The sequence below is a fragment of the Pinus tabuliformis genome, chromosome X (assembly GCF_031772625.1).
Source record: "Pinus tabuliformis cultivar Carrire ecotype Pingquan chromosome X, CPIR1, whole genome shotgun sequence".
Taxonomy (NCBI): domain Eukaryota; kingdom Viridiplantae; phylum Streptophyta; class Pinopsida; order Pinales; family Pinaceae; genus Pinus; species Pinus tabuliformis.
The window spans coordinates 343,899,708-343,915,571 of record NC_142308.1 but is presented as its reverse complement, the minus strand read 5'-3'; positions in this window follow the sequence as shown (position 1 = coordinate 343,915,571).

The window sequence follows — 15,864 nt, the reverse complement described above, 5'->3', positions numbered from 1 at the left end:
GCATATCAAAACAGGGTTAAGATAGGTCTCAACTAGTTCATGCAAAATGAAAAAAATGCCTCATTTTGCCAATTGGGATGCATCATGCATGGAAGTGAATGAATATGAGGGTGTGTTGGGAAGTGTAAATGAGTGCTAGATGACATGCCAAGGAGGGAGTGAAAAGGTATGATAAGCATTGATAAGGCATGCTAGGGAATATTAGGTCATGTCAAGACGTTCTAGAGTGTGCTAGGGAGTTCCAGTGTGTGTTAACATGTGCCAAATAGTGCTAAGGCATGCCAAGACATGACATATGCTAAGGCATGCTAGGATGTGCAGGGTGCCAGGGTATGCCAATATGTGTCAAGGAGCATTAAGGAAACATAAGGAATAACCAAGCTAAAACGCAAGGAAATGAACACATAATAGGGTTAATAAGTTAGTACTTTATCTTTTTCAAAAGGGGCATGCGAGGCACACTAATAATAGGTTCCAATACATGCCAAGTACCAATGTGTGCCAAGTGCTAATGTATGTTAATGCATTACAAAGTGTTCTAGGGCATGTTAGGGACTACAGAGCATGCCAACACATGCTAGGAGAGTGTTATTCTATGCTAGGTCCTGCCAACATGTGCTTGGGTGTCCTAGTCATGGCAAAATTTTCTAGGTACAAAGATGTTCCAAGACATGTGAGGTGCTAAGGAATGTTAGTGTGGACCAAAACATGTTAAGATGTGCTAAGAGTATTGAGGAGTGTTAGGTATATCTCATTAATAGAGTTGACAGAGCTTGATTATGTATTAAATAATATAGTTCCAACACACACTAGTGGAAATTTATCTAAAGGGAATTTGTTAGATATTAAACCTAATAGAGATGTATCATGCGTTAACTCATAGGGAAAATATATTCTCATTACTTGAGGGAAATGATATACACTAAATACTTCTTAACAAAATTGACTGGCTCTAACCACTATGGCCTTGGACACATAATGAAAAAGTCTCCATAAGAATGGTCTTCTACCATTATGTTTTGACAAAAACTATAGTAGCATGCACATCGCGTCATCAAAAACTCATTGGAATGATCAATGATGGCGAACAATTTTTTATCGTCACCAAAAGTAACCAGAAAGTGCATTGGTGAGGGTCAATAAAAGATCGCCACTAGAAATGTCACCAAAGAGAGAATTAGTGACAGGGCTTTAACAACCCTCACCAAAAGTGTCACTAAAAATGGATTTGTTGACAAACCTTAAAGGACCATAACTATATGCACTTACAACAACGTTTTTTTAAGGACTGCCACCATATGCGACATTGGTGATGGACCTTAAAGGTTTGTCATAGGCATTACCCTCACCAATGACCTTTTTGTTGTAGTGGTGGTACGTGGAATTCCCTCACTTGGTTGGCTTTTGAATATGTTAATAAGAGCTCTTTTCCTATTGTATTCTATGAATACTTGTACTCGTTATTATGTGGCTTTGATGGTTGTTCTATCATGGTTATCATTTTGGTTATATGTTGGCTATAAGCATGGTTTCAGTAACAGGTACTAGCTATGACTCATGATATGTTTGTATTAATTGATTAATAGTTAATGAATGCATGAGCTAACAAATTTTATTGCAGCTATTATGAGAGAGAATTAGACCTTACTGGTGATTCTCATATAAGTTTCAGATCCCTATGTTAGGATATGCATTCATGACATGTAGACTACATGTTCACCATATGTTTGATGAAATGACTATCATGGTTAGGCTTGGTTAGGTCAAGTCCTTGATCAAGTTTCTTATGAATGACTTTGTCCCGATGTTATTTATCATTTTTATAAGTCTCATTGAGTTCTGGGCAGTGACCGAGAGGCTCTCATGAAATGATGACTCAGAATCTGGGACAACACCCTTTGAATTGGAAATTTTGGGCTATAATCACACCCTTACAAGCTTATGCATGCTATTGAAGGCCTATACTCGCATGGAGGACTTGTCATGGATGTGGTTGTGCACCTAGGTCACTAAAAAATAATCAAGTTCAATGTTTGGGCACATGGAGTGGTTGTTTAGCTCCTCGGTGTCCTGTAGCTCTCGAGGAAGGTTAATAAGGTTCCATTTTGTCGAATCCACTTCCTTAACTATACTTAGGAGGTTGGGCCATGTTGAGTCTCAAATTTGTCTTCCATATTCATCCATATTTCCATCCTTTAATAAACCATTTAGCCCTTATTTCATAACTATCTAGCCTTAAACCCTACATCAAGTAACCATCTTTATGATTATATGGTTTAGGATCCTTGTTTTCCAAAGTTATTTATTTTATGTATTTAAAGTGAATTCATGATTAAAAACTAGGAAATTAACATGGTTTCATATATATATATGTCATGAGTTTTGTGACATGTGTAGATCATTTGGAAGCTTCCAAGGCACCCTTATATGGCCTCCCAAGATCAAATTCGAATTTATACTAAAGAGGTGGACCATATTCCAAGGAGAAATATCATGGAGATCTTTATGAGTCATGGAATTTGTATCTAGTATTTAGGGATAAATTGAGACAAGTATGGATCTAGTAGATATTTAAGGGATCTACATTTATTGAATAGATATCCATAATTCATGTATAAATAGGAGGAGCATCCTTCAAAGGAAGCTAATAGTTGTCATTTTATTCATTAGCATCAGATTTATGGTTGTTCATTCAACATGAATAATATCATTTTCTCCAAGTCATGAGTTATGAGTGTTGTTTGATACTTAAGATGTGATAGTTGTTCTTGTGTGCTCATTGAGGAATGGAAGGATCCCCATCAACCACAATCTGCATACAACTGTAACATAGTTTGATTTTTGTTATTTCATTTCATGCAAGTGTGCTTTACTTTCTATAAGTTGGATTTGCTTTCTGTAAGTTTGATTTACTTTTTGCAAGTTTGATTTACTTTCTTACATTTGATTTGATTGTCATTACACTGCTTGCTTGAGAACTAAATCACTAGTTGCTATTTACTGCTTTTTGGATTAATTTACTGCTTTCTAGATTACCGTAATTTGTTTCTTATAGTTGCTCATAGATTAGTTTGCTTTTGAATAGTTTAGAAAGGCCATGGCGTAAATTCATTCATTCTAGCTTTAGAATTTAATTTAGTTTTCTTGCATGAGATTTCTTTTGCAGTTTTCTTTAGTTATATTTGTAATATGCATTTCCTTTCTCTCTTTCCATCCTAAACAAACTCTCTACAATAGTTTCATCTAAGGTCCCATATATTTTGGTTTGATTCTAAGTTTACGAAACCCCCGGGTTGACATATTAAAATGACAAGGGATTTAGCATACCATTAAATCGCCCTACAGGCCATGTCATAGTATCCCTTAGATCATGTTTATCCTGACAAGCCAGTGAAAGTGGGTAAATGTGGGAGGGGTGGTTACATATTGGTATTAGAGCGAGGTTGTAGCACTAGAACTCGAAGTAAAAGTGATTTTCATGCATGTGTGTCAGGGTCTATGTGGTTGTTATGCATGCATGGTAGTCACTATGGTTAACATGTATATGGTCAGTGTTGCAATCTTGTGTTGTCATGGTTATGGTTGTTGTGCATGAGGTCATTGTATGTAGTTAGTGTTATTATGCATGATGTCGATGTATTGATATGATTATGTATATACATGTATCGTGCTAATTTGGACTGATTTTGTAGATGAGATAGCCTCCCCTGCACTTCACTGAGGTATGTTGATTATGTTTATATTTGGTTGTCTGACATGGTATGTTTGCAGGAAGAAGAAGATCAAATATGGCTAGCAAAATGGTGGATTATAGTTCAAGAAACTCTCCTTACAGATCATATAAGCAACCAACATATGGGTACTTTCCTGACATAACAAACACCTCGAGAAGTCTAAAGGCGTAGATCAAAAGTTGCAAGGTGGATAATGAAACAATCATTTTGCCACAGGAAAGGCTTGCTAGAGCACAGGAAAACATGCAAAATTCAATTCAGTTGTCCTTCAATGTTTGTCAAAATTGCAGAGACAAGGACAGCCACGAATAATTTATGGACAGGAAGAAATGACTATTGGGGCATATGGTAGCAAGTATCATGGTGGTCACATGTCAGACAAATATGACAAAGCGAGAGATGGTAGGTTCTTGGATACACCTGATAGGAGAAGTAGTGGATATGGGGTCTACTCTAGTTTTGGTTCGACAGGTATCATGGTCATCATCGATATCATCCTTACAGGAGGAGTGACAGGGGATATTTGCCATATGAGTTCAAGTAATCAAGCCACCTACATTCGATGGAGAGTCAAAACAACAGAGGATGCAGAGGCATGGTTGCTTGGAATGAAGAAATTATGTGAGCTACATAACTATAGAGAGAATATGAAGGCTAGGATAACTATTCTTAGCCTCAAAGGGAAAGAAAACATCTAGTGGGAAGATGTGAAGTGTGTTAGAGACATCAGGATAGAGGAGTTAAGTTGGCATGAATTCAAGAGACTCTTCAGGAAGAAGTACTTGTCAAAGAGGTACTACGGCGGAAAGGCCAAGGGGTTCTACGAGCTAAAGATGGGATCTATGATAGATGATGAGTACGTGACTAAGTTCCTAGAGTTGTTGAGGTATGTGTTGTATCTTAAGGATGAGAAGACAATATTTTAGAGATTTATCAGTGGAGTACCATTAGCATTTAAGGATTAGATTGAGTGTGATGAGCCTCGGTCACTTGAGGAAGTCATTGGGAAGTTGAAGCATTGTTATGAATCAAAGCGTAAGACCGAGTCTAAGCAAGGTTGGAAAGGGAATGATAATACTAAAGGAAAGTGGCCACCAAAGCAAGGAAGACCTTAGGATATAAGTGAGAAGGAAAATGTCGCTCCTTACAAGAAGTTTAATGCAGTTGAAAAGGGACATGGGTCACAACCTAGAGAGCAACGAAACATAGCTAGTGGGCCTTTTCAGTGTTCGATATGTGACAAGGATCATCACAAAAAGTATTTTCCATTGTGTCAAGGTGGTAGACCTTAGATCTACAATGCTTAGAAAGCGCAAACATTTGGGGATGTTGGACAAAGCATTCCTCAGATCTATGCAACATTTGATAACAAGTAGACTGATCACCAGGGATCCATCATTGAGATGGAAGGTAAGCTCTATGAGCGAGTTATTTCTATTTTTATTGACCCTATATCTAATTATAGTTATGTTAATCCTGACCTGGTGGATAAATGCGGTTTGAGAAAATAAGTGCATGCAAAGTCTTGGTTGGTGTAGTTGGATACAAATACTAAGAAAATAATTTGTCATTGGGTAAGAGCTTGTGCATTTGAGTTGAATGGTATGCCTACATCAGTGCATCTGAATATGCTTCCTTTTTGTTTGTACAATATGCTTCTAGCTATAAGCATCAGGTTTGCATCTTCAGTTCAATGCAATATTTATCAGTTCATTTTTACAAAGCCATGGTTATGTAAACGGGTTATTATTTTTTGTGAAATTTGCTATCTAAGCCTAGGGATATGTCTAATAGTTTTTTTTTTTTACCTAAACCTAAGCTTATCCTAAGTTTTTTGCAGCACATTTAACCTATCGCAAACCTACAACTGGTGCTATGAAATATTTTCATAGCGCTCACTGCAAAATTTTAAAACTTGGTTTTTGAGCTACCAACACCATTATTTTGAGTGCCCAAGTGTTTCTTCATGAAGCCTTAGCCCTTTTCATCCATGATTTGCCTCCAGCTGTATTTTCAATCCCATGTTTACCCTAAAACAACATTTTCCCATCGTATAATTTATACAGGTGAATCCCCTGAATTCAACCCTACCCTCGATTTGCAAACCAAGAAATCTAGCTGATTGCAAGAAAATCCAACCTCCAACGTAGGAAATCAGGCGATTACAAGCAAATCCAACCTCCCAAACCAGGTGAATCAGGGTTTTCATTGTTTATCCAACTTTTTTGTGTGTGGCTAAAATGTAATAAATATTTATCTTGTAAATAAATGTTGGGTTAACTATAGAAAATGGGTTTATTATAAAATAAAATAAATCGCCCCTCCAAAACATAAAACCCCTTAAATTTCGCCCTTGGGCTAAGATTCGCCCCTAAAATTTTATATGTTATACAATCTCCATTTGTGAGTTTTACAAGGTCGTGACTCGTTTTTGAGAAAGAGACTTGAGGGCACATAAGGGATGAACCAGGTAAGGAAGATCAGGAATTCAAGACCAAGTAAGGTGTTCTAGCAGTGCCCGAGATCGCACTTCTAATATTTCCTAGGCTAAATCGAGTGAAAAGAATCTAGCTAGAGAGGAGCTGCCCTAACACCATGTTGGAATGGGAATGCTACAAGACCTGTATCTGGATTGGATGTTGAAGAGGAAAAGGCAGGCCATCATGGATTTGATTTGAAATTGAAATAACAAAGAGCAATTCTTAGAGCTAATAAGCGTAACCGCAATTTTGGTTCAGTTAGGTTGAGTTTGATCTGGTCCGGATGCATACATACATAAATGCATGTCTTGTCTACCCCTAAAGGCCTACTAGGAGTACCTAGGTACCTAGGTAGTACATTATTTAGAGGATATCGCAGGTGCCTTGGCTAGGGCTATGCCCGGAGTTTGAAAGAAGGAGGAAGCGACCTTCAGTATCCATTCGTGCAAGTCGTGACCCATTTTTGAGCCTTCGTTCCAACACCAATAGCTATAGTTGATTCATTAGTTGATCCAGTGCCAGTAGTCACAGAGGCAGAGGCTTCACTAATAACACCAGGGTAGTGGGGCTACCACGTATCTCATTATGGTGTGACGTTATGCTTATGATTTTCTCCTGCGTTAGGTGGGATCGGCACTGTGCGTAAGAGTGAGTGGATTCATGATTGTGGCGGGTTACTTGCTATGATATTTCCTTTCAGTTGGTCTATCACTTTCTATAGCGTAAACATTAATTCACTCCAAACTAAGTTACAAATGATCAAATTAATGAACCTGAGTGCACTACAAAGTTGGGAGGTGGGATCAGTCCATGTTTCTTCCCCCAAATCCATCTCCACTCAAAAATTGTCAAATTCCTCTGGTGTTGTTGGCCTAGTGCTGTGGCCTTTTCAAGCCAACCAACGAAAATGCAATGTACTGCTACTTTGAGCCTTGCTAGGAGGGTGACTACATATGGGGGTGGATCCATCAAGTCCAACCCTCTGTCATGACCCATCTTCTTACTATGTAATGTTCCTACTCGCCCAAATCTAAACTTTTAGCCCAAGCTCTCCATTTGGCCTTCTACAAGGGTCAGATTGAGACATTGGTCACTCTTGGCTTCAACTTCCAACTATGAAACTTATCAGAAGGGCACCACAAGAGATGTTTGTGGAAGAATGAGCACAACACAGAATGATGGGGCTATACCAACAGACAAGGCAAATAATGCTATGAAAAAAAGAAGTTTATGAAGGCTTTGGTGTTGGGATCTCTGTTTGGGATCTGGTTTCTGTTCAATATCTTTTTCAACATCTATAATAAGCAGGTATATTTTACTCTGTTATTGTCTCTATATGTAGAAAAAAAAAAAAAAAAACAACAACAACAACAACAAACTAAAATGGAAAATGCATGGTGGTTTTCACACAAGGGCATGAGTTCACTCTTTGATATGGCCTATCACTTCATAACATGTGTATCACTCCCTAACACACATTGGAACTTGGCATGTGTTGGTGCTTGGCAAGTCTTAGCATGTCTAACATTTTTTGAGATGCCTTGGTATGCTTTTACATGGTTCAATATTAAAGTTATTTGAGATCAACTATTGAAAAGTAGGTGAGAAGTAACAAAGGAATATTTGACACTTAGAATGCACTAACACTTGGCACTTGGCACCTAGTGTTGGTGTGCCTAGCATGACCCTCTTGGAAAGGGTAAATTGATGATTTATTAACCCTCTTGTGTGTTCATTTCCTTGTAGTTTAACTTGTTTCTCATTTTCGTTGCCTTGACAGTCCCTGGCACATATTGTGACACCCTTGCACATATTGGTATGCCTTAGCACTTGGCACATCTTAGCATATTTGACATGCCTTCACATTATCTGCCACATGTTAGCATTCCCTAACACTCCTTGGAACTCACACCCTCACAACTAGCCTTATATTTTTTCACGACTTGGGAACCTAATGAAGTCCTTAGCTACTATAGTTCATGTGGCAATGGCCTGCTTCGGCCACAATAACTTGACCAATTGCACCTAATACAAGTATATTATGCCTTGTTAACCTAAGAACTAGCTATAACTCATCTTAGGCCACTCATGTCCAAGCTCAACTTGTCCCACTTAAGGACTTACCAAGACAAGGATCACATCTAGCCACAGTCATAAAACAACTAAGCAACATATCTTACACAGACAATATTTCACATGTTATATGTCCAATTCATATAAACAATAGAGATTTAACTAAGAGTTTGCAAGAACCACAAGATACACAAGGCACACATGATATAAGGTTGCACAAGCTGAGTGCCCCAAAACTTATACACAATAATGTACAATATGCAATTGTCTAGAATAGTTTAAAACATGAACATTTGGCCAAAATGTGCCACATGTCATATCAAAATAATAGCTAAAAGAAAAACAGTGTTGTGCCTAGCACAAAGTTTCCCTTTGTCTAAAACTACTATGTTGAGCCCCTTATTGCAACTGTAGGCTTGGCTCTTGCAAATCCTATTATTAACTTCTCCTAACATAGTTCATCCTTGGGACACTTGAATTCACTAGCACTCCCTCACACACACTCTTATTTGTTCATTTCCATGTATTTTGACCTAGTTCTCCCTTGTGATGCCTCAGCACTCCCTAACACTCCTTAACATGCATTGATATTATCTGACATGTGTTAGCGTGCCTTTTCATTCCTTGTCATGCCTTGACCCTCCCTAGCTATCATGCCCTCACAACTACCCTTACTTAATTTGCAACTTGGGAACCCAACCAAGTCCCTGCTTGATTACAAGATTTTGAACAAGTTACGATTACTACAACTAGACTATGTTCTTGAATTGTGTAGCTTGGGAGGTACTCCACAAGCCTAGTGAGATGGGTTTGTGTGAGTCTGGTCACAAAAGGCTTTGTTGGAAAAGACCCCAAGCGAAGGGGATTTGGACCCAAGACGGGGTTTAAAATCTAAAAGAAAATTGAAAAGGAAAATTAATATTTCCTAAGGTATAAGTGGATAATATTCGTAAGTTCTAGAGGGTTCTTAAGAGGCCTGGCTAGGAAAAGTTATTTAAGTAGGCATTAGTATGAAGGCAAGAACATCATGTGAGAAGGAGATCATTTGAGCGAGGAGGCCAAGGGATGTAGTCCTAATGTAGGCCGAGTTAGAGGGTTGAGTAAGGGTTACCAAAGGGAGGCCATCCTAATCCACCAAGGTCAAGATCATCATGTGAGGGTTCATAAAAACGTTGCATACCTTAATGAGTTCGATCCAAGAAGTCAGATGGAATATTGTTGGTTATCTTATGGTAGATTGAGCTCAAGAGAGGTGCCTCATGAGAATTTGGGCATGTCATTTTAGTGATGTTTTTGTGTGAAGGACATATCAAATTCTGAAATAACAGAGAGGATTGAGACCCTATCTTGAGGTGGTTAGTAGGTTGCAAGGTAAGTGATAAAGAGAAACACAAATGGAGGAGGGTCTGCACTGGAATTTAGGGCCAGAACAGAAGTAGTCGTAGGTATAATATTAACTGAGGTAACCGTTGTTTGAGGGTAGTAGAGATCTGAAGTTCAGGTCAAGATTCAGTAAAAGAAATGCCGAGAACCTATGGATCCATATGATCTAGGTTGAGTCTCTTATGCAGGCAAGAGTTGTTGTTTTTCTATGGGTGGATAGGCTTTTTTCTAAAGCAATTAGAATATAAGTATAATGCCCTAGTTAGGGCAGTTTCCTAGCATGTTTAGTCCATAAGGTATGCCCTTAATGTTGGCATTATGATACAAGTGTTGTCCTTGATGGCAACTCACACAGATGATAGATCATAGTGCAACAGGTCAGTAGCAAAGAATTGATGATCAGACTACAAAGAATGAAGAAAGAAAAGTATATACGCAGGTTCACTATATACCAAGTCGTGTACACACACAGGTTCACTATATACCAAGTCGCGTATATACGCAAGTTCGCTATATACCAAGTAGTGTATACATGCAGGTTCACTATATACAAAGGCACGTATACACGCGGGATTGCTGATCAAAAGTCGCATATGCGTATGCACGCACTTTTATGCATGGAAAAGCACGTACATGTGGGAAAGCTTATGTTTGGGTCCATGGTATTTAGACCTATGGTTTTGGACCTTGGTATTGCGTCCGAAGTGTTGAACCTAGGTATTGGGTCCCTAGTATTGGTTCTAAATGGTTTTGGACCATGGTATTAAGTAAGGCCTAAGACTATAAAAGGAGAAGAAGATCATTAGGCAAAGGAAATTTTTTAGAAAGTCTTGAATATATGATGAAGTATGAGATCTAGTATGCAGGTTATGGGTTCATGATGCTTTGCTTGATCTGAGCTAAGGAGGAATCTTACCGGTTGATGGAGAACAAGATCTAAGGATAGATCGGGATCAAATGGTTTGGAATGAATAATCTCTATATGGTTTGATCATGCTTGTTCTAGATCTGTATACTGAAGCATGTAATGTTCTGATCTAGGTATAACTTAAGATTGAAATAGCTGCAAAACATGAATGAATATCTACAGATGTATACGCTGGTTGACTTTGATAAAAGCACGTACATACGCAGGTTAGATACATCTAAGTAGCATATACAATATGAGCTATGATGTTTGAAGTTACAGGTGGTTCTGGTTGTTGATGCAAAGTCTGAGTTCTGGTGACTGTTTACTGGTGTCAGTATTCTACATATTCAGTTTGGTTGATTATGTTTATCTTCAGTGTTGATAGATGAGATCTATAATGGATCATAATGACTTATCTTTATGTGATTTGATGGACTAGATCTGGTTGCTAACATATGTATTATCCTTGTATATGTAATGATCTGGGTATGTCTGAAGTCAGGAAGTGCAACGAAGTTATTAGTAAGTAATTGTTGACATATACGCTGGTTCACTTTGGTGAAGTTGCGTATACACGCTGGTTCAACTCTTCCAAGTAGCGTATGCATGATTTCTGATGATACAATTGGTTCTGAATATTGTTGCAGAGTTCTGTGTTTTGCTCTGTGTTATGGTGATTTCAATTTGTTGACTGGGTTTTAGTGATTCAGTATTGGGTGATTCAGAGATTGATGATGCTAGTTTTGATTGATTTTGTGCTTCAATGATATTGATGGGTCCAGTATGAAAATTGGATGAAAAGTGGCCTTTCAGATTATGGTGTTGTGCTTCAGGAGTATCTAGTCTGAAAATTTATGAAACGTGGTACCTGGAGGATAAAAGAGAAGGTTGTAGCCTTCTGTAGGTCGGCACCTAGGTACTAGTACATCAGCTAGTACAAGAGCTAAGGGGGTGGTAGCTCCCTTCCAGGAGCAACTAGAAAACGAGTGAAGGTTGGAGCATTCAGTAGGCCGACACCTATGTACTAGTAAAAGGATCGGCTTGTACAAGAGCTAAGGGGGTTGCAGCTCCCTTCCAGGAGAAGCTGGAGAACGAAAGAAGGTTGTAGCCTTCTGCAGGTAGAAGCCTGTGTACTGGTATAAGACTGCACTAGTACAGAAATATTGTAAAAAGATGTTTCTTATTAAAAGAAGATAGAGACGACTTGCAGCAGGTGGTTTTCACCCACATTGGGTTTCCACCTTATATCATGGTGTTCATGTGTGATTCTTGTGTTTTACTGCTCCTGTTTATTATTCATATGGTTAATAATGTTCTGATGCACTCATTAAGGATCAACTAACTCAATCATAAGTTTACTGGATATACGCTTGTTGCATTAAACACAGTTGCATATACACGCGGTTTGCCTTAACTGAAGTAGTGTATATGAATCTGAATATGGAAATGAAAAATTTATATTGATTTGATAATACTGATTCACCGCCCCCCCTCCGCCCTCTCAGTATTATTTCCAACACTTAAGACAGTGACAAATTTACGTAGAATAAGAGGGGTCATGACCCTTACAACGAGGATTATCTCTGCAATCTAGACCACACATCTGGAAGATGGTTTGCAAAAGTATGTGTGGAGATAGAAGATCCAAAGGAGGGTGGAACTTGAGTAGAATATTGAACCTAAGAAATGTGCCATATGAGGAATCAATTGACATGAAGAGGAGTTGATTATGGTGTTTTATCCATAGAGTTTTGAAAAGATATCTGAAGCAACCTATAAACAATAGTCAATAGACTGTTAGTGGATGATCTGTGACGCTAATTCAGTCATTTATAGATTTTTAGAAGCATGATAAGAGGAGTAGTTCATATTTGTTCATAGATTGGACAATAAATAATTTGGTACGCAAGAATAGTGATTTTGGGAGGAATCGAATCATTATTAGGTGGAAGATTTGAAGAGCCCTAGATGACGGCAGTGTTGTGGGTCCTAGATCGATAAAAGAATTGGCTGTGGTTGGTAAAATTGATGGCATTCCTAGTACAATTGGAGGGTTGTTAGGTGACTATCAAAGAAGAGCCCTAAGTCTTGTACTTATGAAGGACAACAAGATTGGTAGAAGGGTAGGTGTATTGGGCCTAAGGATGTGCAAACTTTTAAGGACTAAAGTAGCAGTTAACTGGGCTAACCAACTATTCCTAGTTCGTTGTATTGTAGAGGATTGATTCAGTGAGAAGAAGGGTGACCTCAATAGCCCTAGACTTGTCATATTGGAGCAGCAGTATGGAAAAAATGGGCAGACCAAAGAGTTGTTCAGAAACAGAGTTGTGAATAGTTGATTGAAGACCCTAAGTGTTGCAAACCTTGAAGGAAAAAAGAGGTAGTTAGAGGGAAAATTTTGTTGAGTTGAGTTTAGTAACCTAAAGGTAGACATCTATAACAGACACCAGGAGTCATCACCCATGCCTTCCCTTTGCTCTTGTTCCTACTGACAATTATCTTAAGATAAATTTTAATATTAACAAGGACTGGAATAAATTTTGCCTTTAACAACTTTGATTTCTATTGTAAATGTTTCTATTATTAAGAGGGAGGGACATAATACCGTGATTTCTAGACTGTTGAAATTTTCAATGTATAGTGTGTTGAAATTGAAGTTCAGTAACATCATTTTTAGGTCAGGAATTTGCTTTGTTAATGAATTTAGGCTTATGTGATCCATATCAATTTTGAGAAGAATCTTCGGCGAAAATCACATAGAGATATTTTTGTCGACGTGTTTCGAACCAACCAATGTGGTTCATCGTCAGGACAAGTTGAATGAGCAGATCTTGCTATGCATTATAAATAGATCGGGCAAAATATCCAGGTAACGGCTAGAATAATGACAGCTAGCTGACATACTAAGATTTGTTCATTAAGGAAATGTAATGCATTCATTATATGTTGTTTTGAGTCAAGTATCCTTGCCCTTCTTTCTTGTTTTACCATGTGGCCGATTATTTATTATCATCTCAAAAGTTGGCTTGAAAGCAATATGTTCTTTGCTAGCTGCTACATACACATGACATCTGTTCAATTCCCAGGATTGATCTTATGGGGCAAACTGACATATGCTAAAATGTATTCATTAAGAACTGTAATGTATTCGTCATATGTTGTCTTGAGTCAACTATCCTTGCACTTTTTTCTTATTTTTATCATGTTCTTGATTAATTATTATCATCAAATTCAACTGCCTTTGATGTCTCCATGTGGCATGTCACCACTTAATCTCTCACATTGGATGCAAAGCCTTCACCAGTTGAAAGGACAAATGAAACTTGGAAGAGTTACCACTGTCACCTTGGCACCCTCACTTTAGGTTGATTTACAATCACCATAAGGGGCTTCCCTATGTCTACTCAATCGAGGAGTGTATGACATAGAGGCTGGATCATGGAATAATTAAGAACTCTCTCTCTCTCTCTCTCTCTCTCTATCTACACACACACACACAACCTATTTAGTCCAATTTTATATGGGGTGAAATGTATAATCTATACTATTTATGGGCTATAAATTATTGAGGACAAGAGGTCTAATTTCTAGGTTTGATTGACTATTTGTAGCAGATTAGTACACACAGAGAAATCTACTCTTACAAATTATTTCTAGGGTCAACAAAGGTAGACTTTTATATCTCTTTTCATATCTGATTTTAGCCTTGGTAAATAGTGAATTGAAAGTTGTATTAAACCATGAATATCCAGTTTTAGAAAGTGATTCACAAGTGGATAAAATACAACTATCTTTGGAAATGATTTCCAGCATAAAGGGAAGATTAGAAAACATATAAATTTGTTCTAGACATATGCTATTATGAGGTTCAACTATTATAAAATGTATAAATATGTTATAGACCTTGCAATGATCTTTTTCCTCTAGACATTGCATGCCCACTGTTGAGGAGGTGGTCAGTAATACAATACCATAAGGGTAATGCCAGGGAAAATGTGTGTCCATAAAATAACCCTTAGTTGCATTTGAAGACTGAATCACTTGTGCCATCAAGATATGTTTGGTAAGTGGAACAAAAAAATGATGAAAGCCTTTCATGTACTATGGGGGATAACATGGCATTCAAATTACTTTACAATTATTTTTGATAAATTGATTTGGTCTCATTAGTAGGAAATACAACATGAGTGGAATAGAATCTCAAGTAAGATATATGCGAAGTTGGAAGATAAGATAATTTTATTAATGTCTCACTAATGACCACAAAAGTAGGTCAATGGGACTAAAGAGTACAACCGTTATGAATACAATGTAGGAGTGTGAGCGCAACAACTAGAAAGTGAAGTTGAGTTTGGACAATGGAACCAGATACCTGCATATGGTTGGTGCTGCTGAAAGGTTGAGTACTGTGAACTTCGATTCTATTTCAGTTGATGTCTTCCTAGTGTTTAGAATACATGCATAGGTTTCTAGTATGCTTAATGTATATTTGGCCCCTAAAAAACAGACCTATGCTACTCACACTTGAACCATAGGACACCATTTGCATGCTCACAAGATCCATTTTTCATTTATGTTTTGTGATCAATCACTAAGCCATAGATAGCTTAAGTATGTTTAAAAAAACTGAAAATCATTCAAATACAATAAACATTAAATGAAAGTTTGAAACATCAAAATTCAAATCAATGAAGGCATAATGGAACATATTCTCAAATGTTCCATAAAAATTAATCAAGGAGTACTCTCCATTAGGCTTAGCTCAACATCTCCATTACATTGTCACCCATGAGTTGGGACATAAATGGAGGGACAACACCATGATTTGTGGCAAAGAAATTTTAGAGTAGACAATCTCCCTAGTCAATAAATCTTTTTGTGGGAATTGTTACTGCATAGATTATCAGTCTTCCAAAGGTTTAGCAAGATGCTAGAGGAGCACCACACAGGACAATTGCCCATTGTCACCTCAGCATGAGTCCCCACTCTTTAGGCCAACTCCTAAAATGCCATGGGAGGCTTCCCTACACTATCAAAACACTCTACCACAATATGCCTATAAATATTTATTGGATGATGGGATTAAGAGTTAGTTTAGATGATTGCAAAACTTGAAAATGATATTCTACAACAAAAATTGCAATGAGGACACAATAAAATAGTGAAATAAGCCTGGTAAATGCACTAAATTGAGTGTAAAACAACCCTTACCAATTAGGAGAATGATTAGCATTGATTATGCCCTCGATATATGACTATAAACAATGCTTTTGCTTACTGTTTT